At 38.6% G+C, this 25400-nt stretch overlaps 1 protein-coding gene across 1 annotated transcript in view; it reads left to right on the top strand.

Annotated features, from left to right (window-relative positions):
• The window catches only part of TENM2 (teneurin transmembrane protein 2), a 553850-nt gene that overhangs the window by 331784 nt on the left and 196666 nt on the right, over positions 1-25400 (top strand). The window lies entirely within an intron of this gene.

Below are 25400 nucleotides of genomic sequence, written 5' to 3'. Positions count from 1 at the left end.
TATAGAGAGATTTTTAGTTTGAAGTATGGTAGGAGCTGTGTAAAAAATATTATTGAGTGTTTGTCATCAGAGCGTTTTATTTTTCAAAGTAGGTTTCCTGCTCCTTTTTGCATCTGGTAGGAGAGAAATGTACACACAATGGTTCTTTGTTCTGCATGGGCTAATCTAATCTATCACTTGGTGATGAGATTTTGTATCTAAAAATGCATGTTGCTTCTGCCAGTCTGTGTCTGTTCTTGTTTCTGAATCTGTCTGGTTCTGTACTTGCAATGTCACGTTTAACTAAGATCTGCTATTTTTCAGCAAATTAATTCTTGTCTTTCAGGCCACTGTTTTAAAACATTTGCAGCTCTATCAGTCATGGAATCTGTAGTGCCTAGGGGTTTCTCTCTTCTTTTTTCCCTCTTTTCATTTTTTTTATTTTAATTTTTATTAGTAGGTGCTGACTTTTCATTTTGACAGCCAAAAACTGAGGAGTGAAGATGCAGTCCCTTTTTAGAAATACAGACAAATCAGAAGAAGCTATTCTAGCACCTTCTTTTTTATTATTAGAGATACATGTTGTGTGTTATTTAACTGAACACAGTAGGTTTATAGCTTCTATGCAGTTTCTGGTCTGCCCAAGGGGTCTCTTTGCTGTAATGAGGCAGCTCTGAGCAGCACTGGAGGTTCTGTGTGGTGTGGGACTGTGGTGTGCACACAGCACACCTGAACACCCCCTCTTTAACAGGGGCTGGGGGTGCGGTGGGAGGGTGAGCAGGGAGCAGAATTTGAAACAGAATATTGAGTGGACATTAGGGATAATTTTTTCCCTAAGCACTGGGTTAGAGCAGGTGGCCCTGGGAGCCTGTGCAGCCTCTGTCCTTGGAGCTTTCAAGAACAGATTGGCTGAAATCCTGAGCTACTTGCTCTGACCTCAGAGCTGTCTTTGCTTGGCAGGGCACTGGACTGGGCACCTGCAGGCACACAGTTTGAGGTGATTGGGATGGGGCTGGGCCCAGCCTCATCCCCATGGGCACAGCTGTGAGAAGCAGGTGAGCAGCACTGACAGCAATGAGCCATGGAGTGCCCAGGGGCACTGAGCAACCACCAAAGGGACAGAGGCACACAGGGGCACTGCATCAACAGGAGGGTATCAAAGGTTGGGCTGAAGAACAAGGAGGGCAGGTGCATGAAGTCTTCTGATACTGTATGATGATACTCTGTGTGTTGTGGCTGGCTCAACTGCAACATGTGCTGGGACAGGCACCTCCTGGGGCTCCTTCCATCCTGAATTATCCTTTAACCCTGTTCAGGTATGTTAAAATATAATTGCACAAAGAAATAATAATTCAGAAATTGAGTGTGCTTCCTTGCTCCTTGAGTGTATTGGAAAATATGATGCCACTTTTGAGGGGGTTTTAAGACATTCAGGGTGATCTGGGAGCTGCAGGTCTCAAAATCTGTAATGGGCAACTCTGTAGAAGCCATGGAAGCAGGGAGGGGGTCAGGAAGTGGGTGTAATTCATCTTTGAGTCAGTGTAGTTTCATGCCTTAGAAACATTCAAGAGGATTTTGCAGGGCTCAGCCATTTCTGAAAAAGGGTGATCCAGCTGATTGAAGGGTCTTTGTGTTTTCAAAAGGGTCTCGGCAAAATCTGTCACTAAATGCCTTCAAGGAAGCATTTAACCTAGCACAGGGTAAGAGGGGAGGTTCCTGCATGGTGAGCAGTTATTTGAAAGACAGTGAGCAGAAGTTGGAGCTCCCCGATGAACTTTCACAGGACATTAAAATACTCAGAGAAGATGGTGGAGTAGGAAAGTAGGTGATGACAGAGTGCTAAGAACAAGATCAGCTTGTGGAGAATCACAAAAGCACCTGTGAGTCCAAATAAGAGGGAAATAAAATGACAGGGGACCTTAGGGCAGAGAAATGTAAAGGGATATTCATGGGAAAAGCAGCTCTGGTTGCTGGGTTGGTGATGGATCATTACCTGTGTGCAGGGAGGAATGCTTGCCTTGTCAGAGCTCAGGAACAGGGAGTGCTCACAGCTGAAGGAAGGAATAAAGGGTGAGAGAACAGTGTCTAAAAGGTGTGGTGGATCAAGCAGTTGATGAGATTTTAAAGGGGAATGGAAAAAGGAAAATGGGAGAGGGATGAAATAAGGAGAAGAAAATCAAGGTCAGGGAATGTGAGCTAAAAAAGGAGACTTGGTGGATACTTGAGTACTTGGTAATTACAGCCACTGCTGGGACTGAGGGAACCAGCATGGATTTTCTTAGGAAGCCAAATGAAGGAAGTGGCAGTAAAACAACGTCAGAAAATTTGCTGGAAGAGCTCTTTGAGTTTCATTTTAAATCATAATCACTGTTTCTTTGTATCCTTAAAAGCTTTGTGTTTAACATTTGTTGCTATGGGCTGACCCAAGGAACCTTTTTGGCATTCTCTGATTGGCTTTGCTTTATTTATTCTACATTTTAACACTTTTTTCCCCACATATCTCATTTATGTCTTTATTAAGCAGTCATATAATATATAATGACTTTTAATTTTCAGGATATAAGATGCAGGTATCCTTTTTTTATATTCTTTACCATACACACATGCATAATGGCTCGATCATCACAGAGTGTTCTGTAGCATGAGTTATTCTGGACTTAATGGATCCTCTGGAAAATAATGAGCATTTCCTAGTGGTGTCACTTTTTTCTTTAGTTCTCACAATGTTTCTTTGTAGAGCTTATAAGAAAATACGACAGATAAGGACTTATACGTTGAATTGGAGAAAGTTACTACTTTTTGTGGCTTATCATTATCATTGAAAGATTTTCAGAGTGGCTTTTACCATCTACATGACAAAAAAAACATTGATCATGCTCTGGTTATGTTTTTTTCCTTTCTTTCTTTTTCTTTTTAATTAATATAATTCCTTTGGAAACTTGGCAATATAGATCCAGACATTTTAATTTGAGCGACAGTAATGAAATGTAAATATTTTGCTTAAATTTGGGCTTGGGTTGAAAAGGAAGATTTGTAGATGCTTACATGTAAGGCTTAGATCCCAGATAGTCTTCAATCATAAAATTTTGCTATCATTTTCTAGCTTCTTATTTAAATATTTCTATCCTAGTCTTTAAAGTACATGTTGAATATGAAATATTTGCCAGTGTCTTCTACTAATTACACTATAGAAGTTTCCTCTTGTTTGTCTGATTGGATACTTCTCTTGCTTCAAGCTCTGTAATTACAGGTGGCTCCTCAACAGGTTTAAGATGAACCATTTTGGATATGAGGAGCCACTCATCCACATGTGTTGCCCTGTGCCCTTCACAAGAGCCATGCTTAATATAAATGGCAAAAACCATTTGCCTGAAAAAATTACCCAATCAAATATTCTATCAAATGAGCAATCTATTGTTGATATTATGAAGGCCTTTAATCTACAATAAATCTTTGTTAGAACTCATCAGAACTCCCAGTTTGAGAGAAATGTGATTATAGCACTCTTAAAATGACATTACATCATCGGGGTGATTGGTTTATCATTTGGAGAAGCGACATCAATCATAACTAGCATAACCACAGAGTAAATGAATTCAACCTTTCTACTGCAGAACAATGACACAATAATTGCTCAAAATCAAACTTGAAATCAGAAAATGCACTTTCTTTAAATATGATGTTAACCTAATGGAATATATTATTAAAAACCATGTTTGAGGAAGTTCTGTGTAATTAAAAATAGGTGAAAATGTATTCCTTTTTTCTCTCATTAGAACCTGTTTCAGTTGCAGAATCATTTTCTATGCAACAAGATATTATGCTGGTTTTAATTGAACTCCCATCACTTAGATTCCTCTGCTTGTATTTCTTAATATAATATGCAGCACAATTATAAGTGATGAAGGACAAGAGGTTTTAGAAATCTGGTGCACCTGCTGATACTATTTGGAAAAACACAAACATTGTAGAAGGAAATGAGACCTTTTAGCCATTAAAAGTTAGGGGATTTTTTTTTTTCTTTTTAAAAGAAGGTCAGTTCCTGCCATACCATTTCCTGAGATGGCTTCTTACAGCTAACAATAGGAATAGGTTTATTTCTTCTTCTTGTTTGTGCTTTTTTTTTTTTTTTTTTTTTTTTTTTTTTTTTTTTTTGTTTTTGTTTTTGTTTTTTTCTGGTATTATAAGGTGACTCAGCTTGTTGAAGCCATTTTAATGGCTTCAGTCAAAATACAATGTAACAGGCTGGTTTTCAACCTTACGTGGAAGAAAGAGAAGGGTTTTTGTTGTTTGCACCTTTGCCTTTACTAGAGAGGATTTATTGCTGTTTAACCAAATTTTGAACTCACAACACAAAACCAATTTGTTTGTTCATTTTTCAGTCCGAGTAAAAGACACAGGATAGACCTACTCACATGTTAGGTTTTCGTATATTGGATCCATAATTGGACACATTAATCAGCTTCAACTACTCTAACAATAAGAAAATAGAAGCAGAATGATCTCTGGAGTGTTTTGATTTGGGGGAAAATTCCAAACTGTGGTTTAGATGTTGTCATGGTTCCTAAGAACTTGCTGGAGTTTAACTGGAAGGGGGATGGTACCCATTTTTTTGGTGTTAATGTGTTTTTTTGGCTCAGAAACAGTGATACAAAGCATTTGGCTCAATGTAACGATGTCTGCCCACGGAGTAGTTTGGACACTGCTTGGAAGACAGGGTTTGCTTTGATTTTTGGCAGTTTTGGCAGCAAGAAGAGAAGAAAAGAGAAACAGGTTGGCTTGAAGGAAATAATTGTTGTTCTTTAATGTTGTCTGTTAGTTAGAACTGGAATAAAGAATAAGACTCCTTTTGCTTATGAGCCTATTGTGTGGAAATATCATGTAAAATATCAATATTCATTATTTTCAGTATAAATATCTGGATGGATCTCCTGTGTTTCACAGATACTATCTGTCTATAGGATTTCATTATTATTAATGTGTAATTACCACCACCTTCATGCTGTTTAATCTCGTTTGTAAAAATCTTTTCTGAAAGAAGCCAGAACTTTCATTAATGCACTGTAGCTGAAGGACTTATTTTAAATCCTCTTCTGAGAGTGCTTGAAAGTGTTTGTTTTATAGTCCTCTTACAGTCTGGCATCAAATAAAGAAATATTTCCAGTTTCTACTCTATAATGCAAACCAAAATGCAGAACTATTGTCATCTTTTAGAAATAAATTAATAGAAAACTGATTACATCCCTTTAGGTGATTAAGCATCACCCCCTACTGAATGGAAACCTCAATTTTCTGTACCTATCAATCTACAGGACAGAAAATACATTGGCAGCCACAAAAACTGAGAATCCATAGCTGTATTTATTTCTCTTTTTAAATCCTCTGGAATGATTGCTTTTGTTTTACTTAAGAGACCAAATAAAAGAGTTTGGATAGCTCAATAGGTAATGGGGGAAGAGCAGCAACAAGGGAGAAAAGGAATTGGAGCCTTCCTCCCCTTATCAATATTGCAGCTGGGGCCAGGAGAGAGGGTGTTGTTTTACTCTGCTGCTTGTTGTTTGCTCTTGTGTTTGTTTACTTTTGGTTTTGTTTTGTTTGATCTCTGTGCATCACTTCTGACATTAGGTAGGGTGGAACAGTTATCAGAAGGAAAATTTTGGCCTCCTTCACCATCACTTTCTGGTCCTAACTGCTGTATATGATTAAGATTTCAACAGCATCTTTTGGAACCTCTTTTATCATATTACATTGTAGAATTTGTCAAGTTATGCTTAGAGTAGCAAGAGTTAAAATCTGTTAAGGTTCCAGGCTTGGGGTTCCTAAGTTATTTCCTGTGCTTTCCTATAACTGTCTCCCAGGGGCAGCCCTGCAATCCAGCTATGTACACAATTCTCCTGGGAAAGGGTGCTTCTTACTCAATGTATTCACAAGGAAATGCCATAAGGAGCTTTCTTCTGATGTTGCTTTACAGCAATGCAGAAAAAGGGTGATAGACTGATCATTTCTGTTCCTGTTTCCAAATTACAAGTAAATTATGTGTTGGTTTCTGCTGTGGAGCCTGGCCTAGCTTTGAGGCTGTAAGCAAGAGTGTCTTCGTACACGTGTCATTTAAACAGTGCGTGGATGTAGCAGCAAGGCCTTTAAATAAATTTTTTTTTTTTCAAAATTTGTTTCTAATACTTCTCTAAATCCTCAATGACCAATAACATTCTCATTCTGTTGCATCTCTTGAGCACGGAGTTTAATTTTAGAGCTTAGAACTAGAATTAGAAATGGAAGGAACAGCATGAACAATGTTTTCCCACTGAAACTGAAGGGTGTACTTTTTCAAAAGTATCAGCTCCATGTTGCTGCAACTATTACTGATATTATTGCTGCTGCTAATCTCTGTACCCTGTGTTGATGATGCCTGCAGATGTCTGAATTTCTGCCCGAAGACATGATTCAAGATATTGATATGGCAGAAACATTCTATTTATTAATTTATGAATTCATAATAAAAACAATCAAATCTCAAACAGAAGGTTCTATGGTAATAAAAATGATAATGAATTACTAAAAGTTGTAGAGTTGAGAACAGATTTGAATTCTGCTTTATGGTTTGTTTTTTTTTTTAAGCTTAGCATGGTTTTGAGAGTTGGAGAGGTTTTTTTTTTTAGCTGTTTTTGATTGTTTAAGGTTTGTAAATGTGTTGAACTGGGAACCCCTGTAGCAATAAAAGCCTTCCCAGCAAAGCAGCTGCAGCACAGACTTCCCAAGTTTCCATTTCTCTGTGTATTGCTGTTTTCTTCCCTCATGGCTGGGACACAGCTCAGTGCCTGTGGCCAGTCAGGCCTTTTCTCATTGCCAATGTTTGTTCTGTCTCGTGGCAGCTTCTTAGAGATCACCAATAACTGGGAAACTTTGGAAAGCTGTTGAAGCTTTTGAAACTTAAAGGCTCAATATTGTTGCTCAGTGTCACTGCACCAAGAAAATCAGTGCCTAGACTTGGTACCTCGCTTGAAAACTGAAAGGCACTGAGGATACTGCAACTATAAGCAGAAAATATCTTTTTTTATTCTTCTTTTTCTTTTGTATGCTGAGTCCAGATGCTGCTTGTATGTTTTTCCTTTGTGCATAGAAAAGGCTAAAAATGTTCTTGATAACAGTCTCTGCTGTAAGTGATGCTGTGTGGGAAGAACCTTTTGGGCTTTCTGATAGTTTTGTCTTTTGGTACAGAGTTTTAAATCCTCTGAACTGCCTCTCCCTTTCATTGGCAGTGACACAGTCCTGACAACTTCCATAGTGGATAGTGCTGCTCCTTATGTAGAAAGGCAACATTTAGAAAACATTTCATGTTTTTAGCTGCCTACCAACACAGTTTGGTAGCTGACTGAAAGTGAAGAATTGAGCATATGCAAATTGTTTGCACTTCATGGGCTACAAAGTAGAGAACCTAAAATTTAGGGTATCATTTTTTCAAAATATTTTGCAATATTTGTATACAGAAGGTTCTGTGGGTGGCTTGGTTGGTTGGTTTTGTAACAGCAGTAAGTTTAATAACTTCCTTCTTTCTCCCTATTAATCCAAATAAGTGCCATTATAAACACTTGAAAGCAAGGAGGCGCTTTTCATCTGAGTCAATATCTTGTCTTATGGATTTTCTGATTTTGATATGCCATACGCTTCTGGTTTATTTAAATGATAAATTGTGCATTTATCTAGTGCTTAATTATTACTCCCTAGTTATAAAATTACATTAATGGATTTACAGTTTTGATACCTGTTTCTAATATGATTATACATATTAGCATCTTATCAGGCAAACTGTAAATATATGTCACCTATTTATCACATTAACATCTCTAGAAACTGAGTTTGTCTTCATATAAAGCATGATGAAACCAATCAAAATTGGGTTTTTTTTTTTTCCTTCAGAAGATACTCAGTCTTATTTTAAAGAGTACAGGAGATGGGAAACTTCAGCACATCACTGGAGAAACTGATCAGTGGTTACTAATTATTCTCTATGTTATTTTTTTTCTTGCCCTATTAATGCCTGACTCTTTGCCTGGCAGTTCTCCCATGCATGTCTGCAACATCCCTTCAGCAAAAACAGAGAGAAATCTGGACTCTGTCATTTTACTCTGAATATTTTTCCCTTTGTGTTTCCCTGCCACAGCCCTGTTGCCCTCTGGGAGCACGTGCCCTAAAATGGTTTGCTCATACAGCTTTATTGGTGAAAACAGCTGAAAACAGAGCTCAGCCAAGCAAATTGTCCTTTCCTGGTACTTCCTAACCCAGCTTTTCAAATACATGAGCCATGTTGTAAGGATGACTCCTGTGCCTGCATCTCTGCATCTTCTGCTGCTGAATGCTTCTGCAGACCAGGATTTTGTCTTTCTTACAGTCTCAACTTCAGCTACCTTGTGCAGACACTGCTACGGTGGGAATGTAATAAAAATCTGTGGTTCTTCCACTAAACAGCTGCTTTATGTTGGTGCAGGGTTACACAAATTTCTCCTGGGAGAACCAGCAGCTGTTCAGATGGGCTGCACTCAGAGCTGAGCGTGGTGTTTGATGGGGCTCTCTGGTGATGCTCTGTGCTCACACCGTGGCTGCCCTGGTGTGGCTGTGCACAGCTGACACTGCAAGGAGTCAGGAAATCCAGTGCAAGTCCTGAACTGATCCAGTTCCTGTGGAGTTTGTAATTCCCACAATGTTGGAAATGATTGCAGACTAAAACTACAGATGAGGGGCTATTTTTTCCTCAAGGAAGGAAATCAACCAATCACAGCCCTTTTTATTAAATTGCAAATATGAATAATTCATGTTTCTGACAGATTTTTGAGAATACTACATTGAAAACACAATCTGAAATAATACAATTTCAGTACAGTGCTCAGACTTTTTAGGTGCTTTCTCATAAAACCATCTGAGAGCATTTTGTCGAAATAAGAAGTAATTCAACAGCAAAAGTTTTACTCAGATTTAAACCTAATAGTCATATTTCTATAGATCCTCTCAATATAAACCTATAATGACAGACTTTTTTGTTAATAAATCCTTTTTTGTTAATCAAATGAACCAAACAGATTGGTTATTAAAAAACAGTTCAAAATTTAAGATTCTCAGAAAAAAAGAGTCACCATTTAAGGCAGATATTCAGAAACAGAAAGTAGTTACACGGAAAGTTGTGGACTTTGAATGTTTATAGAAGTTAATCACTGGCCTGAGTAAATGCTTAATTTTCCGATTGTTTCACGTCAAGGCATAGAGGGAGTCTTGTTCCATTTTATCAGCTCCCAAAATGATTCCACAGCTCATTCTGCCACATTCACATGTGAAGGAAATTTTGTCTCTTGCTCTGTTCCGTTTGTTTGGATTTTGTGTTTTCTTCCAGTCTGTAGCAATGCTTCACTTGCTCCCAGTTCCCCAGGTTGCTTTCATTGCAGTGACCTTTTCCATCTGTGTAAGATGCTATTTGTCACTTGGATCCCTGCCTGGCCCCACCAAGGTGTTGCCTCACATGTTGCTCCTGTACAATGGTTCCTTTCTGTCTAATGCACTTGTGCTGGGTGTCGTGGGGCTGGAGCAGTGGGATCATCAGAAACTGAGCTTTTCTCTCCTTTTGTTCATGTCAGGGGTAATGGTTTGGGAAATAAATAAATAAATGCACACCTACAAGCAGAACCATAGCAGCATCCCTACGACTGTAGTGATAACTGATGCTTATCTTGCATAGTTTGGATCTGAAAAACAACACAGTAAATCAGAAGGAAGGAAAATTGGCAGCTTGGTATGGAAATTGGGTTGTTTTGAGAAGACTCCTTGTATCTGATGCTCTCCTAATTTAGGAATAATAACTAGAACACTGTAGAAAATGAGAATGACTTTCTATAAATGATAAAATAGAATGTGTGGGCATAGATGCTTATATACCCCAAACTCCTAAAAGTTGGAACTCTTACTGTGCTGATAGATCTTTGAAAAACTGCAACAGAAGGACTGGTTTGCTGTGAACTGCTATGCTCCAAAAACTCCATTTGTAATAACAGAGAAGTTCAGTATTGTCTGAATACTCCCTAAAAAAATATTTCTGACCCTGTTATTTTGAAAGGTCCCTCTTGGTCTTCAGACCTGGAGAACAGTTGTTAGTATGGCATGAAATGGGAAGTCCCAGCTGCAAATCCACCTGATTCAGGAAGAACTCAGAAATCTGGACTTTAATATTGTGTAGTGAATTAATTGAATCTGTAATGTATATGACATGATAATTATTTTGGGGCATACAAATAGCTTATTCTACTGGAATCAGCAGGAATTCTGTACACTGAACACCAGGCTAACTCCTCAGTTAAATAATGAGGTGTGAAATGTTCTGCCTAACAAAGCCGTGTTGAGCATGTTTGTTAATACTTTTTTCTGCAAACAGGTGGATAATTGTTTTACTTGACAGAAAACTGTCAATTATAGGCACTAGCAAATATGGAAAGGTGTAAAATCTTTGTTAGCTTGTGAGCTTCAGGTTTCTGAAAAATAATTTTAACTTAATTTTTAAAAGTAAAATAATTATAGTAATTTGTGAAAGTTGAGAGGAGGGAGTCTGGGGAGTTGGAGCTCAAGTGGCTCTGAGTCATTTTCTCAGGGACTGAGACTGAGGACAGGGACTGGGCAAATGAAATCTTTGAGACTCTGCCATGAAGGTTTCATCAACTCCTGGCATCTGCATTTCCAGTTTACCTGAAAAAACTTGCTGCAAAACCATAAAGGAGTAACATGGAGGCCAAACAAATAAAAACACCATTGGTAAGACTTAGGAGGGATGAAGAAAAAAGACTTGGGCTTTTCCAATCGTAAATTTGGTTAGGAAGAGCAACATGAAAACTTCAATCTACAGGAGAATGTGGGTTAGTTTTTTTTTCTCACTCTAAGTTTCAACCTTTGTGTTTTACTTTTTGGTGTGGGTTAAAAAAAAAAGGGAAAATACTTAAATCGTCAAAATGAAAGGTGAAAATATTGGCTTAAAAATGAAATGGTTCTGAATTTCAAAAACTAAATCCTATTGTTTTTGCATTTTCAAATCTGTCTCTTCATTCTCCTTCTTCAGCTAAAATTGTAGCAAAATTCAGTTAGATATTTGTGAATAATTTGTCTCCTTGTGGTCTGAAGCAGACACTAAACAGCAGTTGCAAAACAGCTATTTATTCTAAAATCTATGAACTTAAGTAGACATGTTAAGGCCAGTCAGTTATACTTGTGAGTGCTATCTGCAGCTGGAGAAGATGGTAAAGAGAAAAACAGGTTGCCTTGAAGAAATTGAGGAATTTCCAAGACTTAAATTTCTAGTTTGAGACTGAAAATCCTAACAGGATTAGGAGGTTGTGGACAGTGAAGTGTTTGAACAGGCTGAGAAATGGAGGTTCTGGTACTGGAGAAAGGCTGCTGAGGAACTGTCCTTACAAAACTAATCTAAGGAAAAGACTCAAGGCTGGCTGCAAACTCCCCTTGCCCAAGTGCCCTGGCAGCAGCTGAAGGGCAGCCCATGTCCCAGGTGGCACAGCCATCCTTCCAAATCATTTACAGGAGGAAGGGGGGTAATACACATCACTAGCAGCTGTCATCAGATGTACATAGATGGCCACAAAACTTAGTTCTTCCTTTGCTTTCCCACTACAGGCCAGTTCTAAATATCTTTTTCCTCTCTTTATTTTCTCTTGTTGACGGCTGGAAGGATTCCACAGCCTGGATTCCTCAGTTCCTCTGAGATCATGCCAGAAACGCAAATGCATTAGAGACTCTTGTTTCAATTTCTTTTTTTGGAACAATTTCCATTAATACCCTGCTGTCACAAAGCAACTGGTGCTGTTTCACAGCTCTTTATCAAGGCAGTTTTATTCTGGGGAGCTCCAGCAATTGCTCATTGAGTCCAGGAACCCCCCAGTGCCGCTGACTCTTCTGGGGAACACCGAGCAGCCACGATGGGTTCAGCTGATGCCAATTGCTTCATGTTTAACATTTACATGTCTTTGAGCAAATTAGTACTGCTGGATCAGCAGCCTCTGCATCCAGTGGTTTCTTCACAGCATAGTACAGATTAGTTTATGGAGTGGTATTTTCTTTATAGAACAGGCAGATTCAATTCGAATTTCCCAATTCCTAAGGAGTATAGAGGCACAAATTCAAAATCTGGATGGCTGGTTTGATAATTGATTGGTGTGGAGAGAAGGGTAGGATACCTGGGGGATTGTGTTGGGTTCTTGGGGGATGTTTGAATATCTGCCTTAAATACTTTCTCTTTTCTCTGAGAATCTTAAATTTTGAACTGTTTTTTAATAACCAATCTGTTTGGTTCATTTGATTAACAAAAAAGGGTTTATTAACAAAAAAGTCTGTCATTATAGGCTTAGATTGAGAGGGTCTACTGAAATATAACTATTAGTTTTAAATCTAAGTAAAACTTTTGCAGTTGAATTACTTCTTATTTCGACAAAATGCTCTCAGATGGTTTTATGAGAAAGCACCTAAAAGGTTTGAGCACTGTACTGAAATTGTATTATTTCAGATTGTGTTTTCAATGTAGTATTCTCAAAAACAGAAACATAATAAGTAGAACTTCCCTTTCTAGTTTTTCTAACCCCCTCATGTGTTTTCTAACCAAAACTCTCTGCATCTCCCCCTGTTAGTCTCCAGTCTGAGCCACTGTTAGATCTGTGTTCTTTCTCCAGGCCTGTTTTTGTTTTCTCACTGCAGAACAAACACAGAGCAAATGTCCTGGTGTCCTTAAGTTTTAGCTTTTATGTTTTTCAGGCCCTGCCCTGCACTAGTGCATAACTCTGAACTCCATACAGTGTTAGCAAGCTCTCATCACAGCTTGGTCAGACACGACAATCCTTCAGGCCTGAGAACCAAGGTCACCATCACAGCCTCAGGCCCCGAGAACTACAAACAAAAGTAAATTGGGACGGGGAGAAGCAAACTGGGGGAATGTGACTTCATTCCCTGAAGCTGTAATTGGACAATTAACCTCTGATATGCAAACAGACCAAACTTATATCTGTCTAAAAATCTCATGACCATCATCCACATTGGGCGTAGCCTCTGCCAGGCTTTTGACTGCCCAAAGTGTATCTGTTAAATGCCTTTAATAAATACCCACTCTGTTCTTTTAACTCTGTCTAGCCTCTGTTCTAGGTGGCCCCTTCCAAACATTCCTGGGTGGGAGCAGTGGGAGCTTCCCAGAGCAGCCCAGCCATGAGTGGCTCTCCAGGCCACTGTGCTCCTGTAGAAACTGCCCACTTCATGTTTTCATAAGATTTAATGCTTTCTTCCACCTTTGATTTGCACTTTGGGATCTGTTGAAGGTATGATACGTGGTTAATTTAATAGTATAACAACAATATGTGAATGTTGCTGAATATTCCCATGAGTGAAGCTCACAGGGATGCAGAACATCCAGAGCACACACTGAGCAAATTGTTCAGATGGGGAAGGAGCTGTGGCTGGGCTCTGCCTGCTCTGACAGGCTCCATGAAATGAAAGGGAACTGATTTTCTTACAGCTCTCCCAGCTGCTTTTATTAATCTCTGTTATTAGATGATGGTTAAAGGCTCTCTAATGATTTCTTGTTTGTACCCTCTTCATCAAAATTCACATAATGAAGCTGCTCGCCTGCTTTTTTTTGTTCTTAAATCTTGTTTGAGCCTCTAACTCGGTGCCTAGTGATCCTTTTGGCACTTTCATGTGCCAGTCTCTGTTTCACAATTACAAAATGTAAACCAACAATAGGATTCTCCATAGCTGAATTCTCACTGCTAAGCAATGTGGCATAAGGATATCAAACCCACTCATATTTACAGGTGATGCATATGAGAATTTGGTTTGGTTTTGTGTTGTCTTGATGCAAACACTAAGACTTTTTTTTTTTTGGAAAATTTTTATGCCACCTTTTTTTGGCTGAAAATGTTAAAAGCCTATTACAGGATCTAAAAATGAATAGATAAGCAAGCTTGAAATAGTAGTTTTAATGACTGGTCCACTGCAAATATTATGCATTACTTGAGACAGTCTTATGAAGAAGTTTTTGAATTTAGAAATAAACTTCAGGTTCCTGCACTTCCATTGAGCTTGGTTGAATCCTTTTCATGAGACAATAGAGATTCAATATTGATGAATGATTAATTACTATGGGAAAAATGTAATATTTTGTCAAAGATGAGACAAAAAATTAAATTTAATGTTGTTGTTTTTAATGACAGCAAAGTTAGGTCCTTTTTTTGAATATTGGAAGAGCTCCAAAATAGCCATTGGCACTTACTCTGGGAATACTTAAATATCAGTGGCTCAGAGCAACATAGAGTTCTGCTGTGTCATTGTAGAGGATTGTTATATCTCACATAGGCACTACTTTACTAATCAATTAAGCAGGAATTTGCATATAATTAAAACTGCAACATAAAAGTTTCTGGAAATAAAATTGTGTCTCCACTTATGAGCACAACATCTACGAGAGAAAAAGTTTTGTGTAATGAAGCAAATTAAAACAGCAGTGGAATTCTAATTGAACTTGGAATATCCATGTTTCTTCTAGAAAAGTAAAGGAATTTCCCAAGTGAAATTTACTGGCATGTTTTGGATGGACATCAAATACGACATTACCCAGCATGTCATGTGGTGAAATTGACCCTTTTTTTTCCTGTGGAGTTATTAATGGAATATTCTGATAGCTGTCAGTAAAGCAAATATTGTTGTCCAATAGAAAAGGATAGTCATTAGGAAGAAAAGGGCAATTAACCCTCGTGTTTGCATCTTTCACTGCTCCAGAAAATGTCCAGTGAACATGATGTGCAGTTAAATACGTGTATGTCAGTATTGGTTTTGTTTCTTAAATCCTCGAAATCTTGAAGCCATTACTCTTTAAAGTGATTATCTTAAAACTTTTACCTGTAATGTGGTAGAAAATTTTGAAATAATTGGGCAGAATTACACCACAGAAAACAACATACAAACAACAAAAAAAGCCCCACAAAATGAAAAACAAAACAAAAAAAAAAAAAACCCAAACAAACAACAAAGAACCCCTGTTCCATAGAATTGTTATTTTATTAAAGTGGTTGATTTTGGTTTTTTTATGAGGAGCCTTTCAAGATGAGTTGATTTTCAAATATGATGGGTTTTAGAGCACTGCTCTTATATATATAGTCAATAGCTTAGGGAAGAAAAAAAATCAGATTTTTTTAAAACTTTTTTTTCTCATGAGGAAAAGACACCAATCCCTCTTTTCAAACCACTAATAACTATTTTAACCCCTTTGTTGAACTATTTCAAGACTATTATAACATTTGTTATCAGTAATATTTCATCAGTTATTATTAAATAGATATTTGTATTAGTAGATGTATATTGTCTATATCCATATCCTGGAAACCTGTATAGTTTATAGGTGATTTCCATGTAGAGCATGTATATATACAAATATACATGAACATTACCCCCATGGTCATGTTCTCCTTCCCATCCACACAGGTACATAAATGCTGTTACCCACAGTGGGAGAAACAAGTTCCACTGCACAGTTTATTTATCCTGTATTTTGTCAGTGCCCAGCAGATGGTGGAGGCTGTGTTTCTCAAGTTAATGGAAACAAAAATTGCATGAAAAATGCTATGTCCAGAAAAATAAGTCACGTAAACTTAAAAAAAAAATCAATTAATATGAGCCAAGAAATGATGGAAAGGTGGGTGATGACAGACATTAGTGATGGCAGGACTTTGAGGCATTCTTTAAAATTATATTCTGTGCCAGATTTCTCTTGACTTGCAGCTGTCATTTAATCACTCAAATCAGCTTTTAGAGTTTCAGAGGGTCAGAGGAGAGAGAGTTGTAGTTAATTTTGAAAATGTGCTCATTGTTCAGGCAATTGCTCTTAAAAAACCTTACTCCACATTATTGAATAAGCTGAGATTTGCAATTTTCAGATTTCTGCCTGAAATCATCTTTGGAGGAGTTTTACTTAAGTCTTATGTTGCTCTTTATTGAAGGGAATAAGGAGTCACGTAAAGTTGTTCCCAGATCTTTTCATGTCAGAAATGATGGGAAAGCATTTCATACACACTTTCTGATGTTGGCCAGAAATTCTATCTTACACTTGGTAATATAACCTTGAAATTCATTAGTCTGGTAGCTGGGAAATGTACAGATGGTGGGGTTTGGCAAGCCAGGGAATTTGGTAAAGGTCTTCTCTGTTTGAAGTCAGCAATTTGATCGTTGATTTATTTATCACTGGTTTAGTGTAATTTAAATGAAAACTTAATTAAGCAAGCTTTGATTAAAATTCCATATGAAGAATGTAAATGGTAAATGATAATTAATCTCAGAATTTTAAAGTATCAAAAATAAATAAAAGAATGTCTCCCATTACCTGTCTGGCTGCTTTTTTTTTTTTTTTTTTTTTCTTTAGCAGTACCTCTCCAACTCCTCTGTTGTGTTTTTTTCCAAAAGTACTTTTATGTAATAGTGGTCTGTCCTACCAAATTATAGACTGGTTTAACTACAAGCAGCTCTTCAAAACCCCAGAGTGAACCTCAAATTTTCACAATTATATATATTAGTTCTTAGGCATTTCTGCTGTTGTCACTTATCAAGGGCCTGAGCTCGTTCAGCATCAATAAACAGAACCCAGTCTGTAAATGGGGGGAGGCTGATATTTAGGTTTCATGATGGAAATGTGAGCAAGAGGCTTAAGGGTAGAGAGCCAAAGCCCTTGAGTTTACTAAAGAGGAAGGGTGAGCAGAAAAGAAGGAAATATTCTTTGGGGCAATGTGGGGCTGAATTAGAAACGCTGCAGAGTGCATTTGAAGTGCATTTCAAGTTTCCTCCAAGGCTCAATCACTGAGTAAAACCCTTGCTCAGAATGAGCACTTAGTGGTCTTTGCATTTATAGCTGCAGTTGACTGTATGAATGTGTATGAACTGTAAATTATCTCTGTAGGTGTTGATGTGCCTGTCCACATCTGTCCATGCTCACACATTATAAGTATATAATGTACAGTATATATTTACAAACTATAGACATTTATATATATTAGAATGTGTGTGAGAAAAATGAAGGTGGAGAAATCAGTTTATTGGGCTTATTTTTTTTTAAATTAGGAAGAGTCTGGGTTTTTGGGAAATTGTTCTGGACAAAGCAAGGAAAAGGGCATTATCTGTAATTAGAAATAATAATCTATAATTGGTTCATTTGCCATATTTCTACAGTTCTGATTTAGTTGAACAATGTGATCATTATGCCACCAGTTTTCAATAGAGGTGTCACAATGAAAAATAATTGCAATATTCCACAATATTAACTGTACCCTAATTGCAAAAGTTTTGAAATATAATTACCATGAAAGCTAATGCGACAGGGAACATTAAGCATAATTAGTGTATTTTAAAAAAGGGGAAAACTGTTAGAAGCTTGTTATTGTCTCATAAGGTACCTTCAAATTAGCTGGATGCAGAGCACTTTCATCTAGGTTTTCTACAATTTTGGTTATTAGCACAGACTGCAATAAATTTGTTTGACATAGCCCACACCTGCTAACCCTGCAGGAAGGAATTTCTAATGTGCACAGGACCCAGGTTTCTCACAGAATCTGTCACAATTTCCTGGGAGACAGCACTGGGTAAGATTTAGGGGGGGATTGGCTGTGGGGGTGTTTGTTGTCAGGTTTGTTTTTTTCATCTACACAGTCAGCTACACTGCTCAAATTTCATTGTGTTTTAGGAAATTTTCTGCAAAAGACTCATTACGAAGCACTTTAAACAAAACATTCATTACATGTTACACATCAAAAACATGCTCTGAAAAGATATATATTACTTATCTGTTTTCTCTACAGAACAACTACATGTTTGAAGACAGAGCATGAATGTTCACCCATATAATTAATTTTTTGAAGTAAAGAAAAACAATATATCACACCACTTGTGTAGAAATGTTTTTGTGCCCAAATAGCAGGGGAGAGGGTCCAAGCCATAAGAAGCAGTGCTGGCTTTCTGCAAGATGAAATTTTCTCTAAGAAACATCTCAGAGATTTTCCTGTGGTTTTTTTGGTAAGAAACTCAGTATTTTTCTGGTTTTGCTGTGTATCAAAATTACTGAAACTGGTTTGGGAATAAGCTAGATACAAACAGAAATATACAGAGGAACACCATTAGTTTTAGTGGACAAGGTTTTAAGAAACACTTCTGTTGCTTGTTCTTAGATTACTGTAAAGCATTGAGGTTAATGTTATCATCTTTATTTGTGATCATTGCAGATATGTAACAGATTTCTTATTAGAAGAAAATTATGTCATAAATAAAGTTTTGGATTGGACAGTGGAAAAAGAAATTTCCCTACAATCTTCTCAAATTAGCATCTGATACTAATTTTTGGAAGTGTAATTTATGAAAAAGTTTTAGTTTCAGTTTAACTCAAATGACTTCTAATCTCTTCAGTGTCTATCAACAGCAAGTGCTCTAACATTGCTTCTGGAACAGTTAAGATCTTTTGAAAACTTTTAAGAAAGGTTCTTGGTATTTTTTTTTCCCCTCAAAAGTAATTCTTATTTAATTTAAGCCTTAGACAGAGCTTGTTTCTGTGGAAGTAATGGAAAGTTTAAAACAGAGAAAAAGTGTGAAAATCCAAATGATGTCTATAGAGAGTATTATGGGAGTCAGCCATCTGAAAGCAAGTAGGGAGACTAGAAACCTGTTTTTTCTTTCAGAAGTTTAACTCATTCATTCATTAGTCAGTCTAACCCCATTTTCTGTCATTTTCTCTTCTACAAGGGTGAGGTGTTTTTTTTTTTTTTTTTAAAGTTCTGTTAAACTGTGGACATGGAAGTCTGCAGATATTTGTGAGTAGCCATTTGGTATATGTGTTCTGGAGGTTAGAAAGTCTGACTGGAGTTCTTACAGCTGAGAAACAGCACTGCAGGGCTGTCAGAGCAGGGGCCAGGATCTGAGTGAGGAGTGGGAGTGTGTGAGGTAACACTCAGAACTAATAGCCAGCCCACAGAAAAATTCAGTCAGGTAATATTAGGGAGCATGCTGTGTTCTCACTTATATCAAATAATTTTCTTTAATAGAGCAGATTACAGAGCAGTCAGTGTTGTGCTTAAAGAAATTTAGTCAAAATTTGTAACTTACCGTAAAAGACAGCAAAAAGCCTGCCTGAGCTACAGAAGAGTGTATTTTCTAAAAGGAAAAATATTTTTCACTTTTTAACCTTTTTGCCTTCATTTAACTGGATATAACCCTGTTTTTATTTTACACTCTTTCCCTCAGCACACAGAAATACAGCCCTGATGCAGAAGTTCCTCCCCACCCTGCTCAGCCCCTGCTCCCTCCTGCCCAGAGGCTGAGATGCCTCAGCATGGAGATGCACTGGGGTTCATCAGTGGTGCTGACAAGCAGCAAGCCTCAGATCCAGGCTTTTCCAAAAGGCCCCCTTTTCCAAGTGTCTCAGTAATGATGCCTACATTGAGAGCTTTTCTTTTGATTATTCACCAGAGCTGAAACTTCTGGGCAAAACATTGCCTTCATTTGGCAGCACAAGTCAGCCCTGTCTTAGCTCAAACTGAGCTCACTGCTGTGAGCAGCCACAGCTGAACTGCCCTGTCCATCCCTAACAGGAGCTGACTGATGTCACCCACAGGAGACTGACAGCTATGACTTTAAATGCCTTAATGTTTAGAAAGCTCATTTCATCAAAGTGGTGCACAGCTGCATGGGGTTATACCTGGATGTGCAGCCTGTGTGTGTCACCTGCCAAAATGCAGGACAGACTTGGCCAAAAATGATGTTTGGTCAAGAGAATCTTTGTGATTACTCAGAGAGTGCTGCAGGCAGCTGTGAAAGAGTTCATTCATGTACAAAGCTGGCGCAGTCTTAGCTTGGTGTCTCATTTTCATCACTGGTTGCCATCAGCCCAACAGTGACCTGCCTTCCCTGCCCCTGGCTCCAGGCTGCTGCTGCTCTCCCTCCCTTGGGGCCAGCTCCAGCAGCTCTGTGTTTCTGGGTCCTCAGAGCACCTGCCTGGCAGCTCGGCCAGCCCAGGGACAGGGTTTGGTCCCATTGGAGGGCTGCTGTCACCCTGAGCACACTGCTGCTGTCACCTGCCAACAGCGAGGGAAGAGCTGGGGCAGGAGGGCTGCACTGCCTCTTTTGGCAGCACTCTGGACTGGGTCAAAACAGCTGGAAAGCTGCACTCTTTGAGATATTTGTGCAAAGATGAGGTTCTGATGAGCTCTGCTTGGGATCCACTGTCAGTGTCTCCTTTGGAGAATGTCCTGCTTTCCTTCCTCCTCTTCATGTGTCAGTCTAAACTGCTTCTCCTTGCTGACGTCTCTGGAGCACCTGCCTCACTGTGCCTCTTGCTGGTCCTTTCTCTGATGAGGAACTCTGTACTTTGCTCCATCTCTTCTACTTTTTGCCTTTCTGTGCTGGTTTTGGTTTTTTTTCTTTCTTCTCACCTCCTATTATTCTTCCTGCTTCCGGTCATCAGTAAATGGTTCAGTTCTTACTGCTGACATGGCAGAATCACAGGGCCTTCTGCCAGCAGGTACAGAACAGGAGAGATCACCCTTCCCAAGTAACTTAGGGCTCTGCTTCCTTTTTAAAGATCAAATCTGATTTATTTCTTTTGCAAACAACTTTAAGCAATGTGCCAGACTTGCATTGATTCATTATTTAGTGCTTACTGTTAACTCCTTGGCTTAATTCTCCTGTTATTTATTATATAAAACATTATTTAATTAACTAGATTGAAACAGATGAGAGTGGAGAACAGAGCTCTGTCAGACAAATTTAAATGAGTATCCAATATCTAAAATCAAGCTTTAGATTTTCATGAATTAATCTCCATTTAAGCTCATTTTTGCCTTCACTCTTAAACATGTATGCAACCATTCATGCATACAAAGCAACATGACTGAAAAGTGCAGAATTTTTCTTTTTATTTAAATAGAGCATTTTTTAAAGTAGAAAAGGTTTATTAATAGAAAAGGAGCCTCACAACCACCACAACAAACATTTGTTCTTGCTACTGCTCAGCATATGAACACAGCTAGATACGAGATGCACCTTCTTGCCTGTTGAAATGTCTCTGAAAGTGAATATTCTCAGTTGTGGTACTCAGGGTTTGTGGTTTTGGAAGGATTGCTTTAGTGGGAGCCTCAGCCTGGGGAGTTGCTGTGCCTGTAGGAGCACTCAGAGCACTTCTGAATGTTCCTGCAATCTCTCTTGGAGCATTTCTGGATAAAGTGAGAAAAATTTTGTCCTCAAGTTATTTGGATTGGGTTGTAGGTCTTTAACTCACTACATTTCAGCTTTCTCAGTGGTTTGAAACAAAACAGAATGGACTGATGGAAAGAAAAAAAAACACATTATGTCTGTGAGCCAGGCACCTACACCTGCCATTCCCCACAAAACCTCGGTCACTGGGGATGTTCTTCGGTTCCTTTAGAGCTCACCACATGTCCCTACTGTTTGTAGCAAAAGAAAAAGTCAGCATTTGAATCTTCTTCAATTTTCCCTTTCCTTTGTCCTTTTCCAACACAGTTTACTTTGAGAGGGTATTAAGATGCCAAACCCAGATCACTTCACTCTCTTCGCTGAGTAGGGGGGATGTCTTTGTTAATTATAATGAGAATTAGTTCTGTTGTTACCCTTAGCTCCTAAAACATACAGGTCCAAGGGCCTATCAGCAACTACTTGGTGTTCTGTGCTTCACAGTGTATAGGAATGCACCATCCTCTTCTCATTAAGTTTTCTACTTATTTTTCATGTGGGTTTCAGGACATTTCCTGGTGGGATTTTCAGCCGTAAATAGCTGTCCATTTTTTATTCCCACCAGCTGTGCATTTGAGGAGCAGGCAGCAAAGTTTATGAATCACTTCTCCCTGACAGATCACAACAACCACAATATTCTGCCACAAAACTCTGTTCAGTAATTAAACATTAAGCCTCTGATGCCTATCATCATTCACTGTCAAGATCCTTTACAATCCAGGTTTGCTATGTTCAGGTAATGATATTAGAGATGATCATTTATTCTGGAAATGTAGCTATCTAAGAAGAATGAATTTGATGAAATCAGAATTTCATTTATGAGCAGGCTTTTCAGGACTTTTCTACTAATGCTGACAGTCACCACGCACGAATATTTATTTAGTTAAAAAATACTCTGAACGTAGGATAATTGACAAAGAGTGATGAAAAGAACAATATTTAAAACTGTGGCATCAGCAGCAGTGTGTAATATAATGCAGAAATCTGCCTTCATTCAATAAGAACAAATGATCCAACAGCACTTCAAGCTTTGGGCATCATTTCCAAGTTAATCTGCTCTGCTTTGGTGTCAACATAAAATTGAGATCAACTCTGTAGCTAACAAAGCAGCTCTAGGAACTTCAAATAAAAATTCAAACTTGTAACACATGCAGCACTGTTGACAGAAACTGTGAAGTCTGTTTTCCATCAGTGTATGTACATAGCTCATTTAATGTTATTGTGATGAGAAATAATAAGAATAAACCTCAAATAAATTAATAGTTGTGTGTTGTTTGGTAGCAGCCACAGCTCCTGCTCACCAGCTGAAGCTGTCAGTTTCTGTTCACTGAGAGTAATTTTCTATTTTACAACAAAATGGCCAAAGAAAATAAGTCACAGAGAACTTTAAAAGATCTGAAGCCTAAGCTGCCGAATCAAGCCTGGAGAAGCCTCTTTTTCAGAAATAAGGCAGGCTGTGCCCAGGCTTTTCCTCTGTGCACTGCTCTGCCCCCGCCCAAGCCCCAGCAGATTTTGGCCAGCCTGGGAATGTGCCCCTGGTAGCAGGGCACCCCTCCCACCCTTCTCCTGGTGCTCCTTTTCCAGCTTTGCTGGTTATTCAGTGCATTCTGCTTGTCTGTCTACTCCTAATCCTCATTTCCCTTGCTCATCTTCTAGTGATTCTTATAAACTGACTTCCACCCTTTAATTTGTCTGGCTCTGCGTCAGGTTTTTTCTGCTTGGGTTTTTGTCTCACCTTTCTCAATAGATTTTAGTCCTCCTTTCCTCTACTGGGCACTCCAATTATCTCTCTTCTCCCTTCTGTCAGGCCTACCTTTCTGTCTTGTTTCTCTCAGAACTTTGATGTGTTCTCTCGTTGGCTCCATCCCCCTGACTGACAGCTTTCCATTGCCCAGCTCCTCATCCTGCCTCAGTCTTATTTAGCTCTCAGTCCTCGGCTCCCTACTTTCATGGCTAATAAGTAACAGCATCAGCCAGCCCGAGACCCTCAGGCTCTGTGGATCCCACACACTCAGGTGCTTCTCCCTGCTGCAGTGGATGGCTGAAGGAGGGGGGCTGCAGCTCTCTGAGGAGGTGCAGCACAATGTTAACCACTTCCAGGCTTTCCTGCCCATTCCACCAGCCCTGCAGGTCTTTGTGGGTGATTTCATCACCAGTCCCTAGAGCAGAGACAGCCAGGGGAGAGGATGAGGCTGCTGCTGCCAGTTTCTCATGGTTTTGTTGGTATTTGTTCTCACGTGCCCCGGACAATGTGATATTTGTGTGGGTTTGTGTTATTGCCTGTCACAGGCAGGGTTCAGAGTAGGAGCCCCCACTGCAGGGGAGAGAGGAAAGCCTGGCTTTGATACTGGCAGCAACTGGCTGTTTGGAAATGTGAAATTTGGGGAACCAAATGAAGCTGTGGTGCCCATGGACTCAGGGATGGCAGGAAGCATTTCACCAGTGCTCACTGCACCTGCACAGCCGTGCCTGTGCTGCTCAAACAGAATGTCCCCCTCTTCTCCTGAGCACAGGCAAAGCACAACTTTCCTGCTGCCTGTCTGCCAGGAAAAGCCCTTTGCCTGCCACTTCCCAAAGCAAGACTAGGCCAATTTCTGTAGAATGATGACCAGGTTGTTAGGGCTGTTCTAAGGGAGAAAAACAGAATATTCAAATAGGCAACACAGAAAAGATTAATAAATGGTGGCATTTGTAATATATGGGGTGTATGTACAGATGGAAAATTGTCAAAAAATTGGTAGACATGTAAATTCATATATTCCTTTGTCATTCAAATTCTTTTATCATTTTTATTAATCTTTAGAAAAATGGCAGAGGAACAGCTACATTGAAATTAATCTTTATTTACATCTTTAAAAATAAGACAAGTATTAGAAATTCCCTATGCAGAAAATAATAGAATGCTTACAAAATAAATATACATTTTTGCTTGGAATGATGATGAACAGATGCAGTATTTCAAATAGCTCTATTGCATATTTAAATCTCCTTTTAATATATTTCTAGGATAGAAGCAAAAATTAAAATACTGAAAATACAAAGAATCAGTGTTGTTTGTTTGTAAATAAAAGCTAAGTTGACATTACTAGAATACAGAATAGTTGTGAATGGAAACCTTAGATTATAAGACAGATTTGGCAGCTCATGTTTCTAAAAAGAATACTTGAAAGGAAAATATTATGTCTTTCATAAAATGAGATTAACACAGCTAATTCTTAATGCCCAGAAGTGAGATTGCCTTGCAAGATGTTAGATGTCAGGCAGTATAATTGCCTCATAACAGAGTTTTGAACAGTAACTTCCCCTAGTTATTGAGAGCCTCCTGAAGGACTCAAACACAGCAGCAGTAATGCCATATTTTATTAATCGAAAATTATTCACCTAATGTTTGGGGACCATATTTCAATTAGGAATTGCATTTCAGACTTGGAGGAATAAAATGTACGTTCTCATTTTTCTCCACCTTCTCTCATCCCTAAATGTTTGAAGGCAATAGTTTGAAATGTTAAACTAAGGAGGGAGTTGGGTTGGCAGGGAGCTGTGCTGATGGCCACTGTTATCATATATTATTGCAGTCTGGAGCATGACACTACCTCCAGGCACCTGGAATGGATCATTATTTAAATGCACAACGTGATGCAGCATCAGTTGTGTCACAGCTGCTGTGTGGCTGCACTGATGGAGGTGTTTGTGTGGAGCTGTGGATGTCTGAATATGCACATTTTTTGGTTAATTTGTTTTTGTGATGGTTTGTGCTCGCATCAAAAAATTGTTGTTGACAGGTGGATGGGACAACCCCAGATACAGGTCAAAATCTTAAATGGATTTTCTCCCAGTTTAATGGCACTGTGTTTCTCCCAGTTTAGTGCCAAATCTTTTTGTGTACAGTGCTGTGCTTTTCACACTGATTCCTATGTGTAGTTTTTGATAATTTCCTTCATATTTGTGACCTTCTTTTATTAAGTTAAATTAAAACTTCTTCCTGTAACAAAATAAATGTTTGGTTCATCCAACAGTATCAAGCAGACTGTAATAAGTAAATCTTGGGTAGGTCTTATTATTGATCTGTGTGACTGGTTAGTAGGTTACAGTTTGGATGAAACTATTTAGATTTTTTTCAT

This window comes from Vidua chalybeata, chromosome 15 (assembly GCF_026979565.1).
Source record: "Vidua chalybeata isolate OUT-0048 chromosome 15, bVidCha1 merged haplotype, whole genome shotgun sequence".
NCBI lineage: Eukaryota > Metazoa > Chordata > Aves > Passeriformes > Viduidae > Vidua > Vidua chalybeata.
Note: the sequence above shows the minus strand (reverse complement) of the source record. Positions and strands in the feature narration are given on the sequence as shown.